This window comes from Octodon degus, unplaced genomic scaffold, assembly GCF_000260255.1.
Source record: "Octodon degus isolate 3935 unplaced genomic scaffold, OctDeg1.0 scaffold00005, whole genome shotgun sequence".
NCBI lineage: Eukaryota > Metazoa > Chordata > Mammalia > Rodentia > Octodontidae > Octodon > Octodon degus.
Window position 1 is genome coordinate 424974 of NW_004524581.1, and position 15334 is coordinate 440307.

Genomic DNA, 15334 nt, shown 5'->3' on the forward strand with positions numbered 1-15334 from the left:
CCCGGTTCTGCAAAAAAAAAAAAAAAAAAAAAAAAAAAAAAGAAAAGAAAGAAAAGTTCTTTCTACATGTTACATCTCAGGTCTCAAAAAAGCATTAATGATGATGTCGGGGGAAAGGCCAGTCACTAAGCATTAGGTCTTCTGTCCCCCAGCCTAGATAGTCTTTCTTTTTGAAATATGTGTTGAGTACTGTGTAATGTTTTGAAAATGGAATGTGCTTTTTTCTTTATGCCTGATATTTGGGGCATGTCTAAGACAAGGTCCTGGAGCTGCTTAGGGAGGACTACAGCATGTTGACATCCCATTGCATGGACATCCAGCGCAGCCCTTCTTAGAGCTGTTTTGTTCCTAATGTCACTGACTCTTCCCCCATGACCTGGTTTTCTGCTATTGGGCAGCTTCCCCAAAGGCAGGCTGCAACCATTGTCAGGGTCTTGAACTTGGAGCTCCCATTAATTATTGTGGCACAATGTGGTTCATTTGAAACCTAAACTGTCCTCACTTTTTCTTGGAGGCTATCAATATCTTGATTCAGTAGAGAAATGGTGTTGAGATTTCTCTATTCACATGGAACTTTTATTTCCAGAACAAAATTGCCCAATTCCTTTTAACATGAGTAATTAAACAAATATTTTTAAAATATCTGCTCTTGAGTATTCTATTAGTTTAAGTTCTGTGAAGGAATGGGTTCTTCAGAGTTTATGCTTTCTTCAGGAAATTATTATTGTAGCAGTTAAAAAATTGGCATACTTTATTTCTCTCCAGGATACGTTATTTTCTTTTACCAGTTAAAATTGATTTTCTGCCAAAGTGTCTTCCCTGCTGCACATCTACTTCATAAAACATGATTCATGCATTTGACTTAGGGACATTACTCATTTATGTTACCAGTTTAAGAGCCGAATATAATTTTAATGCAACTATCATAACTTGCTTATTATTCAAGAACTTATTTATGTAACCTCTTTATGTAAAATTGGTTAATATTGTTTTCCTAATATGAAGTTGCTTTGGAAAAAACTGAGGGCAAACCAGCTAAAAATCAAGGCAAATATTCAATACAGAATATTTTAAATGATGGACAGTATCTTTTTTTCAAATATCTAAAGTAGTCCAAATGATTGAGTAACCAAACATTGTCAAACTAAGATTCTGGTTTTAATAAATACACAAAGCTTGGGGCTGTGGAGATAGCTCAGCGGCTTAGACCGCAAAGCTCTGTCTGTCTGTCTATCTATCTGTGTCTCTGTCTCTGTCTGTCTGTCTGTCTGTCTGTCTGTCTCTCTCTCTCTCTCTCTCTCTCTCTCTCTCTCTCTCTGTAGCATCTTCAGTAAGTATATTAAAAATGTGCAAATGGGTCATGATACCTGCCTGTAATCCTAGCTACTTGGCTGAGGCAGAGGATCACAATTTAGGGGCAAGCTTAGGTAATTCAGGGAGAAACTGTCTCAAATTTTAAAAATGCATTAAAGGGGCTGCACTATAACTTAGCCTTCCCTGATTCAGTCCCCAGTGTAACAGTGGGGCAGGTTGGTTTCCGGCATCAGTAATAAAGCACTTGTTATTGTATGTTCCCCATTCTTTAGTTACGCATTATCTTCTGAAAAATACTGTTTAGGACTTTTAACAAGTTTACTTTCTTTAATATTTAACTTAAACTGTTAATATTTTCAGGAGATAACACATCCACGTGGTTCAAAATTCAAACTGGAAAAAAAAAATAGTAACAAGTATGCTTGGCAGCAAAGTCACTCCCTGCAGGGTGGACGTTGCTGTTCCTTTCAAAGTTGTCGAGCTATATTTTGTGTAAGTGTATGCAGATTGCCCTTCTGCCCTCTTTTACACAGATGGTGGCCTGTAATGACTGTAAATCTGTTGCCTTGTTTGTTTTCACTTAACAATCAGATTTGTCCTGAAGTAGCGTATGCCAGCTAGTGCTGTTATCTCTGTGGGCTAAGGTTGAGGAGACTTGCTTGTTTGATGTGACTGCTGTATGCCTAACTTTATGAACTTCTATATTGTTTGAATCTTTTTACAAGAAGAGTATATTTCTCCTATACTAGGGGAAGTCTGACTTGGAGAAATAGTCTAAGATAAATAAATTTGTACAAACACATGCACACGAGATCTTTGGTTCTGCAAATACCTCCCTCCAGGATAGGAGGCACATGGTTTTTTTTTTGTTTTTTTTTAAACAACCATGGATATTTTAATATTTAAATCTCTATAGAATGTTAAAAGACAACAGTTATATATATTTAAACAGAAATTGAGAAATCAAAACCTTAACATTGTAGCAGGACAATCCTGTGACATACTTAAGTTTTCCTTTTGGCATGATTTTCAGACTTTTTTGGTAATATTAATTGGCTCTATCTAGATTTTTTTGCTAATTTCTCTGGAGTTATTAACTGTGATTATCCTTCAGATAAGTTAAATTAATTTGCTTTTTTCAAATAGGTCATATTAGGTTAAGTGAAAAAATGTATGGCTACCTCTTCCAAAATATAGGATACAAGTTTCTCACCATACAGTTAAAATTCAATTACAAAGCAAAAAGGGGGGTAATCAGTCCTTCCAACTTCACTTGTCACTATTCACTATTATTTTTTTTTTTATTCTACAAAAAATGGGGAAGTTCAGCAGCAAAAAGAATTTGATCAAGTAAGACAAAAAGGCAAGGAGGGGTACCTTGGGAGAGATCTCCAAACTGGACAATGGAAGGAACCTGGGGCAGAGGGTGTGCTTGTGTTTTTCTAGGAAATGCTAAAAGACCTATTTGGGTGTCAGAGGGTGCTGTCAGGCTGTACCATAAAGCCAGATATTGAGAAGACATTAATAGTGATGAGGCTAGATCTACCTGGGGCCTACTGAGGGAACTAACAAAATGGACATCTAAGGTCTACATAGGTGATAAAATATGTAAAAATAACTGAGCTAAATTTTACTAGTATTAAGACAAAACATACAAAATATAAAATATGTAAATTAATTATAGATAAAAGATTTTATTCTTTCCACATGGGGGTTTTGAAAGAGGTGAGTTTGTGTTTGTGAAGGGCTTTTTGCCCTGGGACAGGTAGTGCCTAAGGGAAATCCTTAGGCATGCTTTTATACCTTGGCCTCAGCAATTAAGGAAAGTGAAATAACTGGAACTTCCTCCACTGGGCAGAGGTTGTCCCCAGATGTGTCTTCCCAGATAAGAATTATCCTGAGAATTATTGAAAGGACCAAAGCTGTCCTGGAGTGACAAGGGTTCTCCTAGAAGGAAGGCTCCACTCCCAGCTCAGGCTTTGTAGGAGCACTTCTTTGTCTCCCTGCTAGTGGACAAATGAGCACCTTCAGGGTGGCAGAGTGGTTGTCCACCATTGTATGCGCTGGACAGCCCCAGAGGAAAAGAGAGGGAGAGAAGGGAGAGGAAGTAGTTAATAGTAACAGCTATCGTCCAGTGTTAATAGCTACAGTGGTTATATTTTAAAAGCTGAGAAACTGTTACCGTTACCTTAAGGTTGAAGGAAAGCAATGGCGTCCCCAGTGCAGATTTAATACTCAGTGGTATAATGCACAGGCCTACTGTGGAGGCTTCATTCTAGTTTGTGACCAGACAGAACTTGGCCTCTTGACTGCAGCTTAACCCTTTGTCAGAACTTCTAGGCAGTTTAGACCTTTGAAAATTCATGACTTTTTAAAGTAATTTAGAAATCACCTGGACTGGTGATTCTTTTCTTAGTGGGGGAGCATCAAGCACCTGTCTAATTGGTTTCGTCAGCAAACCACACTTCCATTTTACCATAGCAGCATGCAGGCCCCCACTGTTGTGGAGAAAACATAAGTGGCTGTTACTCTCTTGTGTTCAAGGTCCAGGTGCTAAAGAGCTTGATAATTCATGAAGTTCTATAACTTTGTTTTTATGTTTTGAAGGAAAAAGAATTTAGCTAGTTAGGAATCCTCATCCTAATGTATTCTAGGAGCTGGTAGAATAGACATCAGAGCACAACTCAGTCTGATTCTGAAATTTCTTAGTCTTAACTGAACCATAAGAATAAAGTGGTACTTTGATTCACAACTTTGCTCTTTTCCATAATTCTGGTCATAAACCGAGTTGGATGAGAACCGAATCAAATTCAGCGGTTAGGTTCAGCGTTGACCTCATAAGGACATTGATGTGTTTCTCATCATATTAGGTTTGTGACCAGAATCTGAGCAAGAACTGTTTGTAAACCAGGGTACTACTATTGATTTTTAATTATTTCAACTCTTAATGGCACTATAATGCTTTTGTAATTACCAACTTAGCTGTGAGAAGTAATGTGATCCATTTCCCAGTGTAGTAGATCTTACTGTACTCATGGTTATAAATAATGGTGTGGGTTTTCAAAGTTGAGGTCAGATCCACAAACCCTGGGGTACAGTAATTGCTGTTATAATTCTTCATGTGATCTGATGAAGAAATGTTTAAAATCTTGATCTGCCTGTTCAGACTCCCAGGTTTAATTTTATTTTCAGGTTTCTGGTGGGTTAGATTTATATCTTAAGAGGATAGGTAGGTTTTATTTACCATGTTAGGTATTCTGGGTTCACTTTCCTGTAATCTAAAGTATAACAGCATAAGCAACTGAGGAAGAAAACATTCTGGTGTCCTTTGTCATGGCCTATAAATCTCTTCAAGAGAGCCCTGCACAGAGCAGGGATTTTACCAGAGTGAAAAGAAGAGCAAGAACCCTTGGTCATAGCAGGGTTTGGCTTTTGCACCTCAAGATCAGGGTGTTAGGAACCACGCATTAAGGCCTTGTGAGTTCTCAAGCTTTAGTTACAAAGCCTGTTTATTCAAGGGAAAGGCAAGATCAATGAAACTGAGAGATGTACTGCGGGTTCTCCCACAGCCCGTGCTCACCTAGGCCTCCTCTGCTCAATTCATGTCTATTTGTCCTGCCCCCAGAATGCCTCCAAATTACATGTTTTTCTCACATCTCACATTCCTTTATCGTAGTTTATTATGCTTATTTTGCAGAAAATAACTCATTTAAAACAATGATATCACTTTCATAAAGCACATAAATTCTAGGCCCTGAGAGCTTTATGTATTTTCACGGCAGCTTTGTTGTTATGATACACTGAAGAGAACATAGGGAAGTAGGTTTCCCATGGTTGCTGGTAGAATGGACATTGGAGCCTAGGTGTACTGGATTCCCAAACTTATCCTTAGCCCTCGCTTTGCATATTGAAGACTTAATTGTGATCCAGAACTCTTTACACAGACAACTCTCCAGGTTGACAACTGAAAAAGGGACCATCATTAACTGGCCTTCCCAGTAGTTACAAGTAGGATATGCAGCTGTGTGTATTCTCTAAAACAGTGCATGACTAAAATGTAATCATAAGAAAACAGGAAAACCTCCCAACTGCCAAGGTCATGAAATGCAAGGGAAGACTGGGGACCTGCCTTGCGCTTCAGGGTTTTAAGAGGCTACAAAATACAGTGGTTCTGAGAGGAGATGAAAGACGTTTAGGGTTAGGATTGGTGCGATTCAAAGAAGACATGCTGTTCATAGTACAATCGCAAAATTTACTTCTTGGTTTTTAATAATTGTCCTGTTCTTATCTATGTTGTTAATACTACTGAGGAAACTGGCTAGAAGGGCTTGCTTCAGTTTTATGTACTGTTCTGGGAACTTTTTAAACTTTTTTCTTTCAGTATTGGGGGCCGAGTCCCAGGGCCTTTACACTGTGCAACATCCCCAGCTCTTTTCAGGTTTTTGAGACAGGGACTTATTGAATTCTCTAGCCTAGGATCCAATTTCTAATCCTCCTGCCTCAGCCATGCAGAGCTCTGGGATTACAGGCGTGCACCACCATGCCTGCCTCTGACATCATTTTGTTAAATCTAGAATTACTTTAAAATGAAAAATAAAGACAAAAAAAGAGCTTTTTAAGGATTGGTAGCACAGAAAGATGGCAAGTTGTAGCCCATCCTGATCAATTTAGTGACTAAAAAAGACCCTTTCTCAAAAAGTAAAACATGGTCTGGGGATATAGGTCAGTATGAAGGCCCTGGGTTCAAATTATTTTTTTAAAAGTCTTCTTAAATTAATATTATTTATCCCCACTTTGGGATGAGGAAACAGAAGACTCAAATGTTAGGCAGCTTCACCAAGGTCAGACACATGACTGTCATCAGGGAAGGAAGGAAGAAAATTGTAGCCCAGTCCCAGAGAGTCTGTAGCCTGTGTTTTAGTCCATTCAGGCTGCTCTACCCAAGTACTATAGTCAGGTAGCTATAAACTGCAGAAATAAGTTTCTCAAAATTTTACAAGAAAGGAAGTTCAAGATCAACGCACTTGCAGACTCAGTGTCTTCTTCCTAGTGTTCTGTCTTCTCACTTTACCTTTTCTTGGAGGAAGGATTAGAGAGCCCTATGGGGTCTCTTTTATAGGGGCACTAACCCATTTGTTTGCGAGGGCTCTACTATCATGGCCTGAACACCCCCACCGGTGCCATCTCCTAATAACATCACCTTGGTGCTTAGGATAAAGGTTTGAGGAAAGTGGATATAATCAGCTCATAGAACCATGTTAACCACTGTGCTTTGAGGTTAGCTCATGTTTAAATATGTATGCCAAAAACATTAGTCCTGAGCCAAACCCCATTTTTTATGTGGTAGTGTGTTTATTTTATACCTACTACAAAAGGCATCCATTTAAATACACAGATTATGAGCTGGGGAGATAGTTGAGAGGACTAAGCACTTGCTTAAGCAAGCAGGGTTTGATCCCTGGTACCATATGCCACGCCAGGCCCACCCCCTGGGTGCACTGAGCCAGCCACTGAGACCAGATGTGGTAGCACGTGCCTGTAATCTCAGTGCTGTGGGGAGAGGGGGTGAAAGCAGGAGGGTCACTGTGAGTCCGACCTGCATAGTAAGACCCTGTACCAAGTTCATGAATATACAGACTATGTTCTGAGTATGTGCATATAGGTGGAACATTTGTATAAGTAAGTGTGTGGTACTGGGGACCGAACCCAGAGGGCCTCATGTTAGTCTGGGTCTCTCTCCCTTCTGTTATTTTTCACTTGAGCAGGGCCTCACTGCATCCTTTGGTTTTCCATGCTGGCCTGGAAGCTGTGGCCCTCTTACCCTACTCTCTCTGAGTTGGTGGGGTTATAGCCACACATCATCACCCCCAGCTAAGTAGAGTAAGTTAGCAGAGAATTTACATTTAAGACAATTTTGAGAACAATATGCAGCAGTAAAAATCAAAGTTATGTGTATCTTTAGTAAGGAAAACAAGACCTAGTTATTATAAATATTTTAATTTCTACAAATAACTTCTACATCACAGGTCTTTAAATTGAAAATGTTGTGTTTCTCTTTGTTCTTGTTACCAGCTTTCTCAACCGTTTTTGTGTGGATTTGGTTGCCACAGTCATACAAGTAATTTAAAACATACAAGGAGAAACTATTTTTTGTATTATTTTATTAAAGGATGAGAAATATGTAGATTATTTTGAGACTTTAGGTAAGAAAGAATGAAAGTTTAAAAGGAAGTCCGTGTATAAACTGTAAAACTCCTATGAAATATAACAGAAATCTTTTAAAACTTTTCACTGCTATCTACCAACTTTTTGAACTTTAAAAGATTAAAAAAAGAAGATATGGATTGTCCACCTCTTTTTATATGTAAACAATTTAATGATAAATTCTGGTCTGGTAAGCTGAGAATTTTGGTCCAAAGACCTAATTTCACATAACTCATTTCTGAGCCCTTAAGCCCTCCACTGTAAAATAGATACTCACTAAAATGTTTGTTGAAAGAATTGGATAATTTTATAAAGGACTTTTAAACAAAAGATTCCAATATATATTTCTTTAAGAAAACATTTTCCTTTTTTCTTAGATTGTGTAGTTGTGTAGTTTGTGTAGTTGTTTGATTCTTTTTTTTTTCGTGTGGTTTAGTTTTTGTGGAACCAGGAATTGAACTCAGACCCTTGCGCTTGCCAGGGAAGCCCTTGCTTATCCTACTGAGCCACCTTCCCGGCCCAGTTGTTTGATTCTTGAAATTAATTACCTGCTTCTGAAAACTTGGCCTTTGTTACAGAGACTTTGACTGTTGGGTGTTTCACAGAAACAGAAAGCGAGTTGCTGTCTCCTTGCATCAGACAGCATTCTGTGGTACTGTTTTTAATAATGTGCGATTCCTTTGATACAATCAGATGCTCATAAGATTTAGAAGCCCAGAGTGACAGGCCTGTGAAGTTGAATTTGTAAGATCACAACTACTTCAGGGCCTGTTCTGAAGGGGACGGGGAGTTAGATCTGTCTGCTAACTTGAGTCTGTTAGTTCACTGGCTTTTTTCTGTTTCTATGTATCACCAGGGTGTGCAGGCAGGCACTGGAGAGGGAATTTCCCCTTAAATATGTGGGGCTTCCGTCTGTTGTTGCTCCCAGACCTAATGTGTGCATTGTGATGCATTCTGACTATGCAAGGATGCTGAGTTGCCGTTACCAGGGCCTCTTTTATCAGTGTAGCACACACTCTTAAATTCTTATTTTTAAGACACATCTGTGACACTGTTAACACAGAAACATGATTGTGCCACACGTTTACTGAATATATACTGGTTAGAATTAGCTTTAAGGAAGCTGTGTATCGTGGCACATGCCCGTCATCGCAGTACTCTGAGAAACTGAGGCAGGACAATTAGAGGCTTCAGCCCAGTCTGCATAATTCAGCAACTTGGTGAGATCTTGTCTCAAAACAACAACAACAAATAGGATGTAGCTCAGTGCAAAACCTCCGGGTCCCCAGTGTAACAAAATAAATAAATAAAAATTGTTAACCACATGCATTTTTCCATGTCCTGGAACATTTCCAAGAAGATAATTTGTAATTGTGTGAAATGACCAGGGCTTTGCAGATTCCTCTCAGAACTTCTCCATTGTTGGGCAGCTTTTAATTCTTCTCAGCTCATTTCCTGAATATAGTGTTGATTTTTTAAGATGAAAAATGTGGTGGGTAGTACTTGTAATCTCAGTACTCTGGGAGACTGAGGCAAGAAGACTTTATGAAGTTCAGCATGAGCAACTAAGCAGTTTAGCAGGATACTATCTCAGATAAATTTAAAAAAATAAAAAAGATGCTGAGATACAGCTCAGCACATAGGCTCTCAGTTCAACCACTAGTCCTGGGAAAATAAAAACAGGTGGGGGGGGGAGGGAAGAAAGAAAAACACATTTTACTATTGTAAAATATACCATTTGACCATTTTTAAGTGCACAATTTAGTGACATTGACCGTATTGAATAGTTATCACTGTTCATCTCTAGAAATTTTTTATCATTCCAAACTAAAATTTTCTTTTAAATATTCAAATTCACAACAAAATATGGCTCTGCAATGCCCCAAACTAAATGAAATAGAGAGGAAAGTCACAAAAGGATTTATATATAGGTTTTCTTTATATTATTATTATTTTAGGGAAAGGTGTACAGGGTGTTCAGGATCTCACTACTAGATCAGACTGGTAGTGATGATCCACCTGCTTACAGCCTCCCAAGAGCTGGAATTACAGGAATATGCCACCACACCCAGTCTCAATTGCCGTCACAGTGCGCCCTGGGGGCAGGGCTGGCATGGCAGGCCCGGGAATCGAACCCCAGGCCCCTGCGCCTGCTTGCTGGTGCTTTAACCCACTGAGCTATTTTGCTGGCCCTGTATATAGGTTTTCTATATTTTTATATTGTTTCTTCCTTCTCCATCTACAATTACCTTTTCAGTTTAATACAAGAGGTTCTGTTGGCCATTGGTGCCATTATCATACTTCTGCCATATTCCCAGGGTTTATTTGTAATGACTGGGCATTTTTTCAAGAATGGTTTTTTCAAGTGTTTTCTCATATACCTCAAAATTCAGGTACTTTGAAAATTCTCAGTATTTGTTTTAACATCCACTAGTTTAAAAAAACATATAGCCAGTATATTCAACAACTTTTTATAGATAATCTTTCGTAGAACAAGACTTAGTCTTAAAAGCAGTGATTATCTTAATAGGATATTAGTAAATATAGTGTTGGTGTTGCCAGGAGGTGGTAATTTGGGATAGAGATAAATAATGTTTGGGAACCGGTTCTAAATCCTCTTTGACTGGTCCACACCCAACTCCGCACAGCCTCTGCACAGAAGGCAGGCAGGTGACAGCATGGAGGTTTCTCTGCTGGTTCCAGTGGGCTGACAAGGTGCCCAGGGACTGGGGCAAGCTGAGAATGCAGTCTGCTACATCTTCTTCTAGTCTGGGCTTGCAGGAACCTGCTCACAACTTGTTAGACCCGTCTCTGTGACTGTATTCTGCTGCTGGTGATGTCCTTAGTGCTAGCAACATTAGGAGAAAAAGAAGACTCAGAAGGTTATATTCTAGTAGGCTGCCCCTTTTTCAACTCAGATCTTAGATGGAAAGAGAAGCATCTATGTTGGTGGTAGTCATAGGGCTTGGGTGGGTGTGTCTTTTAGAAGAAGAAGGCGAACTGTCCCAGGATGTGTTGCCACTTGTGCAGGCGAGCCTCAGCACTGGGAGAAGTGCAGAGCTCCACCCTAGGACCTGGGACAGAGGTGCCCTCTGCAGCTGGCTCAGAATGGACGCAGATCGCAGATCTTATCTCCTTGATTTCTTTTCAGTTGCTCTTGCCAGGACGACATTGCTGGTACGGTTAGGGCAAGTCCTAAGCAATATAAGTTTCCGAAGAGGGAGGGAAGGGAAAAGAAATCTCAGGAAGGGGTGACTGCAGGAGAGGGTGACTTCCCGTGACTGCCTTGGCCTTGACAGCTGCTTCTGAGGAACTGCTTATGTTTAGGTGATATGCATCCCTCTGGACTTAAGGATTCTTAGATAATCTTTTCTTTGTTTTCCTTTTTTCTTTCTCTTTTTCTCTTGAATTCCCTGATATTTTTCTGAAGGAATAAAATATACATTTGTGCATATACCCATATCTATCTATCTATCTATCTATCTATCTATCTATCTATCTATCTATAATCTTAAAATAAAAATGTATATTTCTGTATCTCGGACCTGCCATCATATACAGACACCCTGCAGTCTGTGAAATGATGGTATGGGTTTCTGTTGTAAGGAAGCATGAAGTTATTGGTATTCTGTTCTACAAGTGGGACTGACATGAACGTTTTTGTTTGTGTGCGCAGAAGGTACTGGGGATTGTACCCACGGCCTTTATATTGGACCACATTCACAGCTTTTTTTCCTATTTCTTTAGAGACAGGGTCTCTAGGTAGCTTAAGTTACCCAGGTTAGGCTCATCATTGTGGTCCTCTCACCTCAGTCTCCCAGAGCACTGGGATTGCAAGCATGTGCTGCTATGTCCAGCTAAACATTTTTAAACATGTCTTTTCTGTAAGCAAGAAATAGAATTTAAAATTTTTAGTAAAAATGTCACATTGACTTCCTGATGTAATAGTTGAGTAGTTAACTAATTTTTGCTTTTATTTAATTCAAACATGTATTAGTTATACTTACCTACTATTTCACATGTTGGCACATTTCATTCCATGACCTCTGCTTGGCTGGCTGGCTGTTGCTCTCATCTCCACACACACACACACACACACACACACACACACACACACACCCATAGCCACCCAGCCTTCTCTCCCTCTCCTGCTCCCCCAACGCCAGGCAGTTACCTGTGCCCACTTCACTTCTTCCTGCTTCCTTGCCCACATCGTAGATGCAGGTTTTGTTTTGCTACTGAGTTTTCTGTCTGCCTAGCAATAGGGCCTCTGATGTTGCCCTGTTGATCTGGAACTGGACCTCATGCACTCCTTCCCCAACCTCCCCAGGACCAAGAGCTGTAGGCATGGGCCACTGCACAGGGCTGTAGTCACAGTTGTTTGTGTAGAGTGAGGTTTCACACCAAGCACAGAAGTGATTGCAAGGTGCTGAAGGGGGGTGGGGGGAATGAGAGACCCAGGGGTAGCGAGATGCGTACTTGTGTGCACACATTCGCCAGCTAGGAGTCTTTGCAGCAAGCTGGAAATGTGATTTGCTAAGCTGAAAGCATGCAGAGAGGAGTCAGTTTGAAGAAGAGTAGGCATTTGATTTTGGACATGTTAGCCTACTTAGGCAGGAACCGTGGTGTACGTGTCCCTGGACACACAGGGCCCAGAACAATGCTTTCTGCACAGTTGGTGCTTAGCGCATGTTTGCTTTCATTTCGATTCAGTGATATGGCTTTTATAAATATGTGTGTTTTTCAGACTTAGCTCCTTAATGCTGGCTTTCTCATTATACCAAAGAGAAAAGCTCATTAGGTTTATAAATAGAAGATAAATTTGAGCTGTGCCTTTAGAAATGGATGTGGCACAAGCCTTGCCGGAGTGTTTTGATAGTCTGTTCTCTGAACGCTGATCATCAAGTTCCTTTAATAGCAGGACCTCTCTAGAACGTATGCTTAGCTGTATAAAAACAGAACTTATTTGTGGTTGTGAAACTTTTATTAAGCGTAACGTGTGATTCCTCTGTCACAGGAGTGGCACACCATCAAGACATGGAATATATATCTGGAGTTGCCACTCATTTTATGGTAAGAAAGTAATTTCCAGTGTAATTTGAAAAGCTATTATTGGGTATTTGTAGGTGCTAAATTCTGCCTTCTCTTACCAACGGTCTTTTCTTCCAGGTATAGTGCATGACTACTGTTCCTAGTAATGTTTCAGGGTTTGATATTCATACCTGATATTTTGTGCTTTTCCAGATTCAGTCCATATTTTCCTTGCTCCTTGTTTCTCTTTCATACTGAAAAAAAAGCTCATGATATTTGACATGTAAATTGTTTGATTTCCCAGTTTATGTCTTTAGAGCATTTGACAAGATTCTGAAATGCTTTTAATGAGCTATGTCTCCTTCTTGCATTATGATAACAAGGTTCTCATGGTACATGAGACGGGACTTTTTGTCTACTGGTTAAGGTATTAATGCACTGAAAATTTTGAAAAATCAACAAGTATGTGATTTGGGTGTAGAAAAAAGGTATTTAGGACAGTGACACCTACAGTTCTATTTTAGGGCCCAGGACTATTAGGTACGGAATAATTAGGGACAGGCCATCTTGGTACTGTTGACTCAGGAGTGCCTGGATTCCCTTAGCATCTCAGTTGTGTCGCAGCCATTGCTACACACTCATGCACAACTCATCCATAAAGAACGTAGAAATGCTCCTACTTTTAGAAGCTATTGTGAAACATCTCTAAGGGCCTGTTTTGGGGCTGTGTTTCCTGCCATGAGCCTCTTAATAACCTGATTGGATCTACTGTTCAACAGGATTTTGGTAGCTTTGAAAACAAAAAAAGAACTTACTTTTAGGTGGAAGATGACTGTATACAATTGGAAAAAAAATCAAGTATTTTTCTTTTATCATGGTGCATATCATCAGTTGTGTTTGAACAGCTTTTATCACATTATGCAGAGCAATTAGATGGCTGATTAGCTTATGTGTATTTAAGAAAATCTTTTAAGTGGACCATGGAACTCACTGCTGTTGTCCTCCTAAGAATTTGTATGATTAAAGAAAATATATTTCCGTATCTAAAAAATCCGAGCTGTATTTTTTTAGATTACTTACTTTTTAAATTTCATTTTCTTAGGATGAACTCTTTAAACAGTTTATGGATGTGTTCTTTTTTACATAGGGAAAAAGTGAGCGTTAGAGGGACTTACATGGTCAGTGTCACCGTGAAGAATCTAAAATTAAGAAGTATGTTCTTGGTGTCAGATGTAGTTGACCTCTGTGTGTGTGGTTTTCTTTTTCTTTTATGGCGTCTGTCTTTCCTTCCTGGAGCAACCTGTGATGCTGAGCACCTTCTGTGTGCCTGGGATGCAGAGATGAGAATCGCAGTGTGGGGAGCTTGAGGTACAACTGAAAGGGTGTTGACAAAAGATGTTAACAAAGTACAATGGCTTGAGGTTTATTTTTAATGTTTTATCTTGTGGCGGGTGTGGTGGTGCTGGGGATTGAATTTAGGACCTCATGCACTTGTGGCAAGCTCTCTGCTACAGAGCTACATCCCAGCCTAGCGCGGTGGTTTGAATGTGTCCCCCAAAGTCTATGTGTTGGGAACTTAATGCACCAGGCTGGAGAAGCGGGACCTTCCAGAGGTGATCAAACCATGAGAGCAGCCTCCTGAGTGCAGTTGCCATCGGTGTGGGCTCTGTACGGGAGAGTGGGACATGCAGCCCCTGTGCTCTGCTTTCCTAGATTGATGCAGCACGAGGGACCTCGCCACATGGGCTTTCCAGACTCTAGGTGATAAGAAAATGAATTTCTGTTTTTTATAAATAAACCAGTCTCTAATATCCTGTTACAGTAGCACAGAACACTAAAACAAGAAAGATGGACAGAGAAGGCTTGTTGAAGAGGCAGAATAAGAGAGAGGACCTGAAAGTGGAGAGTGAACAAAACTCATGTGAATTATGGAATGACAGTAATCCAGGTAGGGGGAGCAGCATGTTCAAGGACCCCAGGCATCATTTCTTGGCCTTTTGGCTAAGATCAAGTGCAAAAGCCCCAAGGAAATTAGCCACTGAAAGTAGATTGGGGTAAAGTATAGTATGTAGTGGGGGGGGGGGCTCAACTATCCTGAGAAGAAAAGGCTTGTAGGCCATGTTAAACATGAAGTGTGGACTTTATTCTAAGAACAGGTGGAGAGATCGCAGGATTTCAGGGGTGGGAACTGCCTGGGTTTGAAGGCTCTTCTGCTGCCCTGCGCAGCTGGAGTCTGGGTGGGACAGGCTCTGCACCAGGGCAGCACTGAGGAGGCCAGGGCCGTGATTCCAGTGACGTGTGCTGTTGTCCGCACTGTGCTACTGCTGGGAACTGAGTGGCTGCGCGCAGCTTTGCGACTGCAGGGCAGGACTTGGACTTCGGCGGCACTGGTGCTTTTTAACAAGGTTCTTTTTATCTGTGTCAATTCGTTGACCAAAGGATGCTCTCAGTAGTTTTACATTTTTGTTATTTTTTTTTTTTTAATTAGTGAGGTGGATCATGTTACTTTGTTGTTTCACTTGTGCTAGGAATAGACCACAGGCTAATATTGTCTTTGCCTTGTGCTAGGAATAGAACACAGGCTAATATTGTCTTTGCCATCTTGCTTGTATGTGTTGTGATTGGCCTATTTGTAGTGTGTTTAAAATATTAGAATCCCTATTGGTAATCTAAGACATTAAAAAATAACTTCTGTTACTTATATTTTTATTTTTTTTTCATTTTTTTATTTTTTATTTATGAGAGAGAGAGAGAGAGAGAGAGAGAGAGAGAGAGAGAGAGAGAG

General features: G+C 40.1%; 1 protein-coding gene across 9 annotated transcripts in view; it reads left to right on the forward strand.

The window, feature by feature from the left end:
* Window positions 1-15334, forward strand: part of Sgms1 (sphingomyelin synthase 1) — a 324088-nt gene that overhangs the window by 255958 nt on the left and 52796 nt on the right. The window contains exon 6 of one of the 9 annotated variants that reach the window (XM_023723189.1): window positions 12536-12591. The exons of 7 other annotated variants lie outside the window; for them this stretch is intronic. The gene's annotated coding sequence lies outside the window, so the exon portion shown is untranslated. Of the gene's footprint in view, window positions 1-12535; window positions 12592-13859; window positions 13918-15334 lie in introns of those variants that run through there. One more of the 9 variants, XM_023723194.1, reaches the window with a different exon arrangement.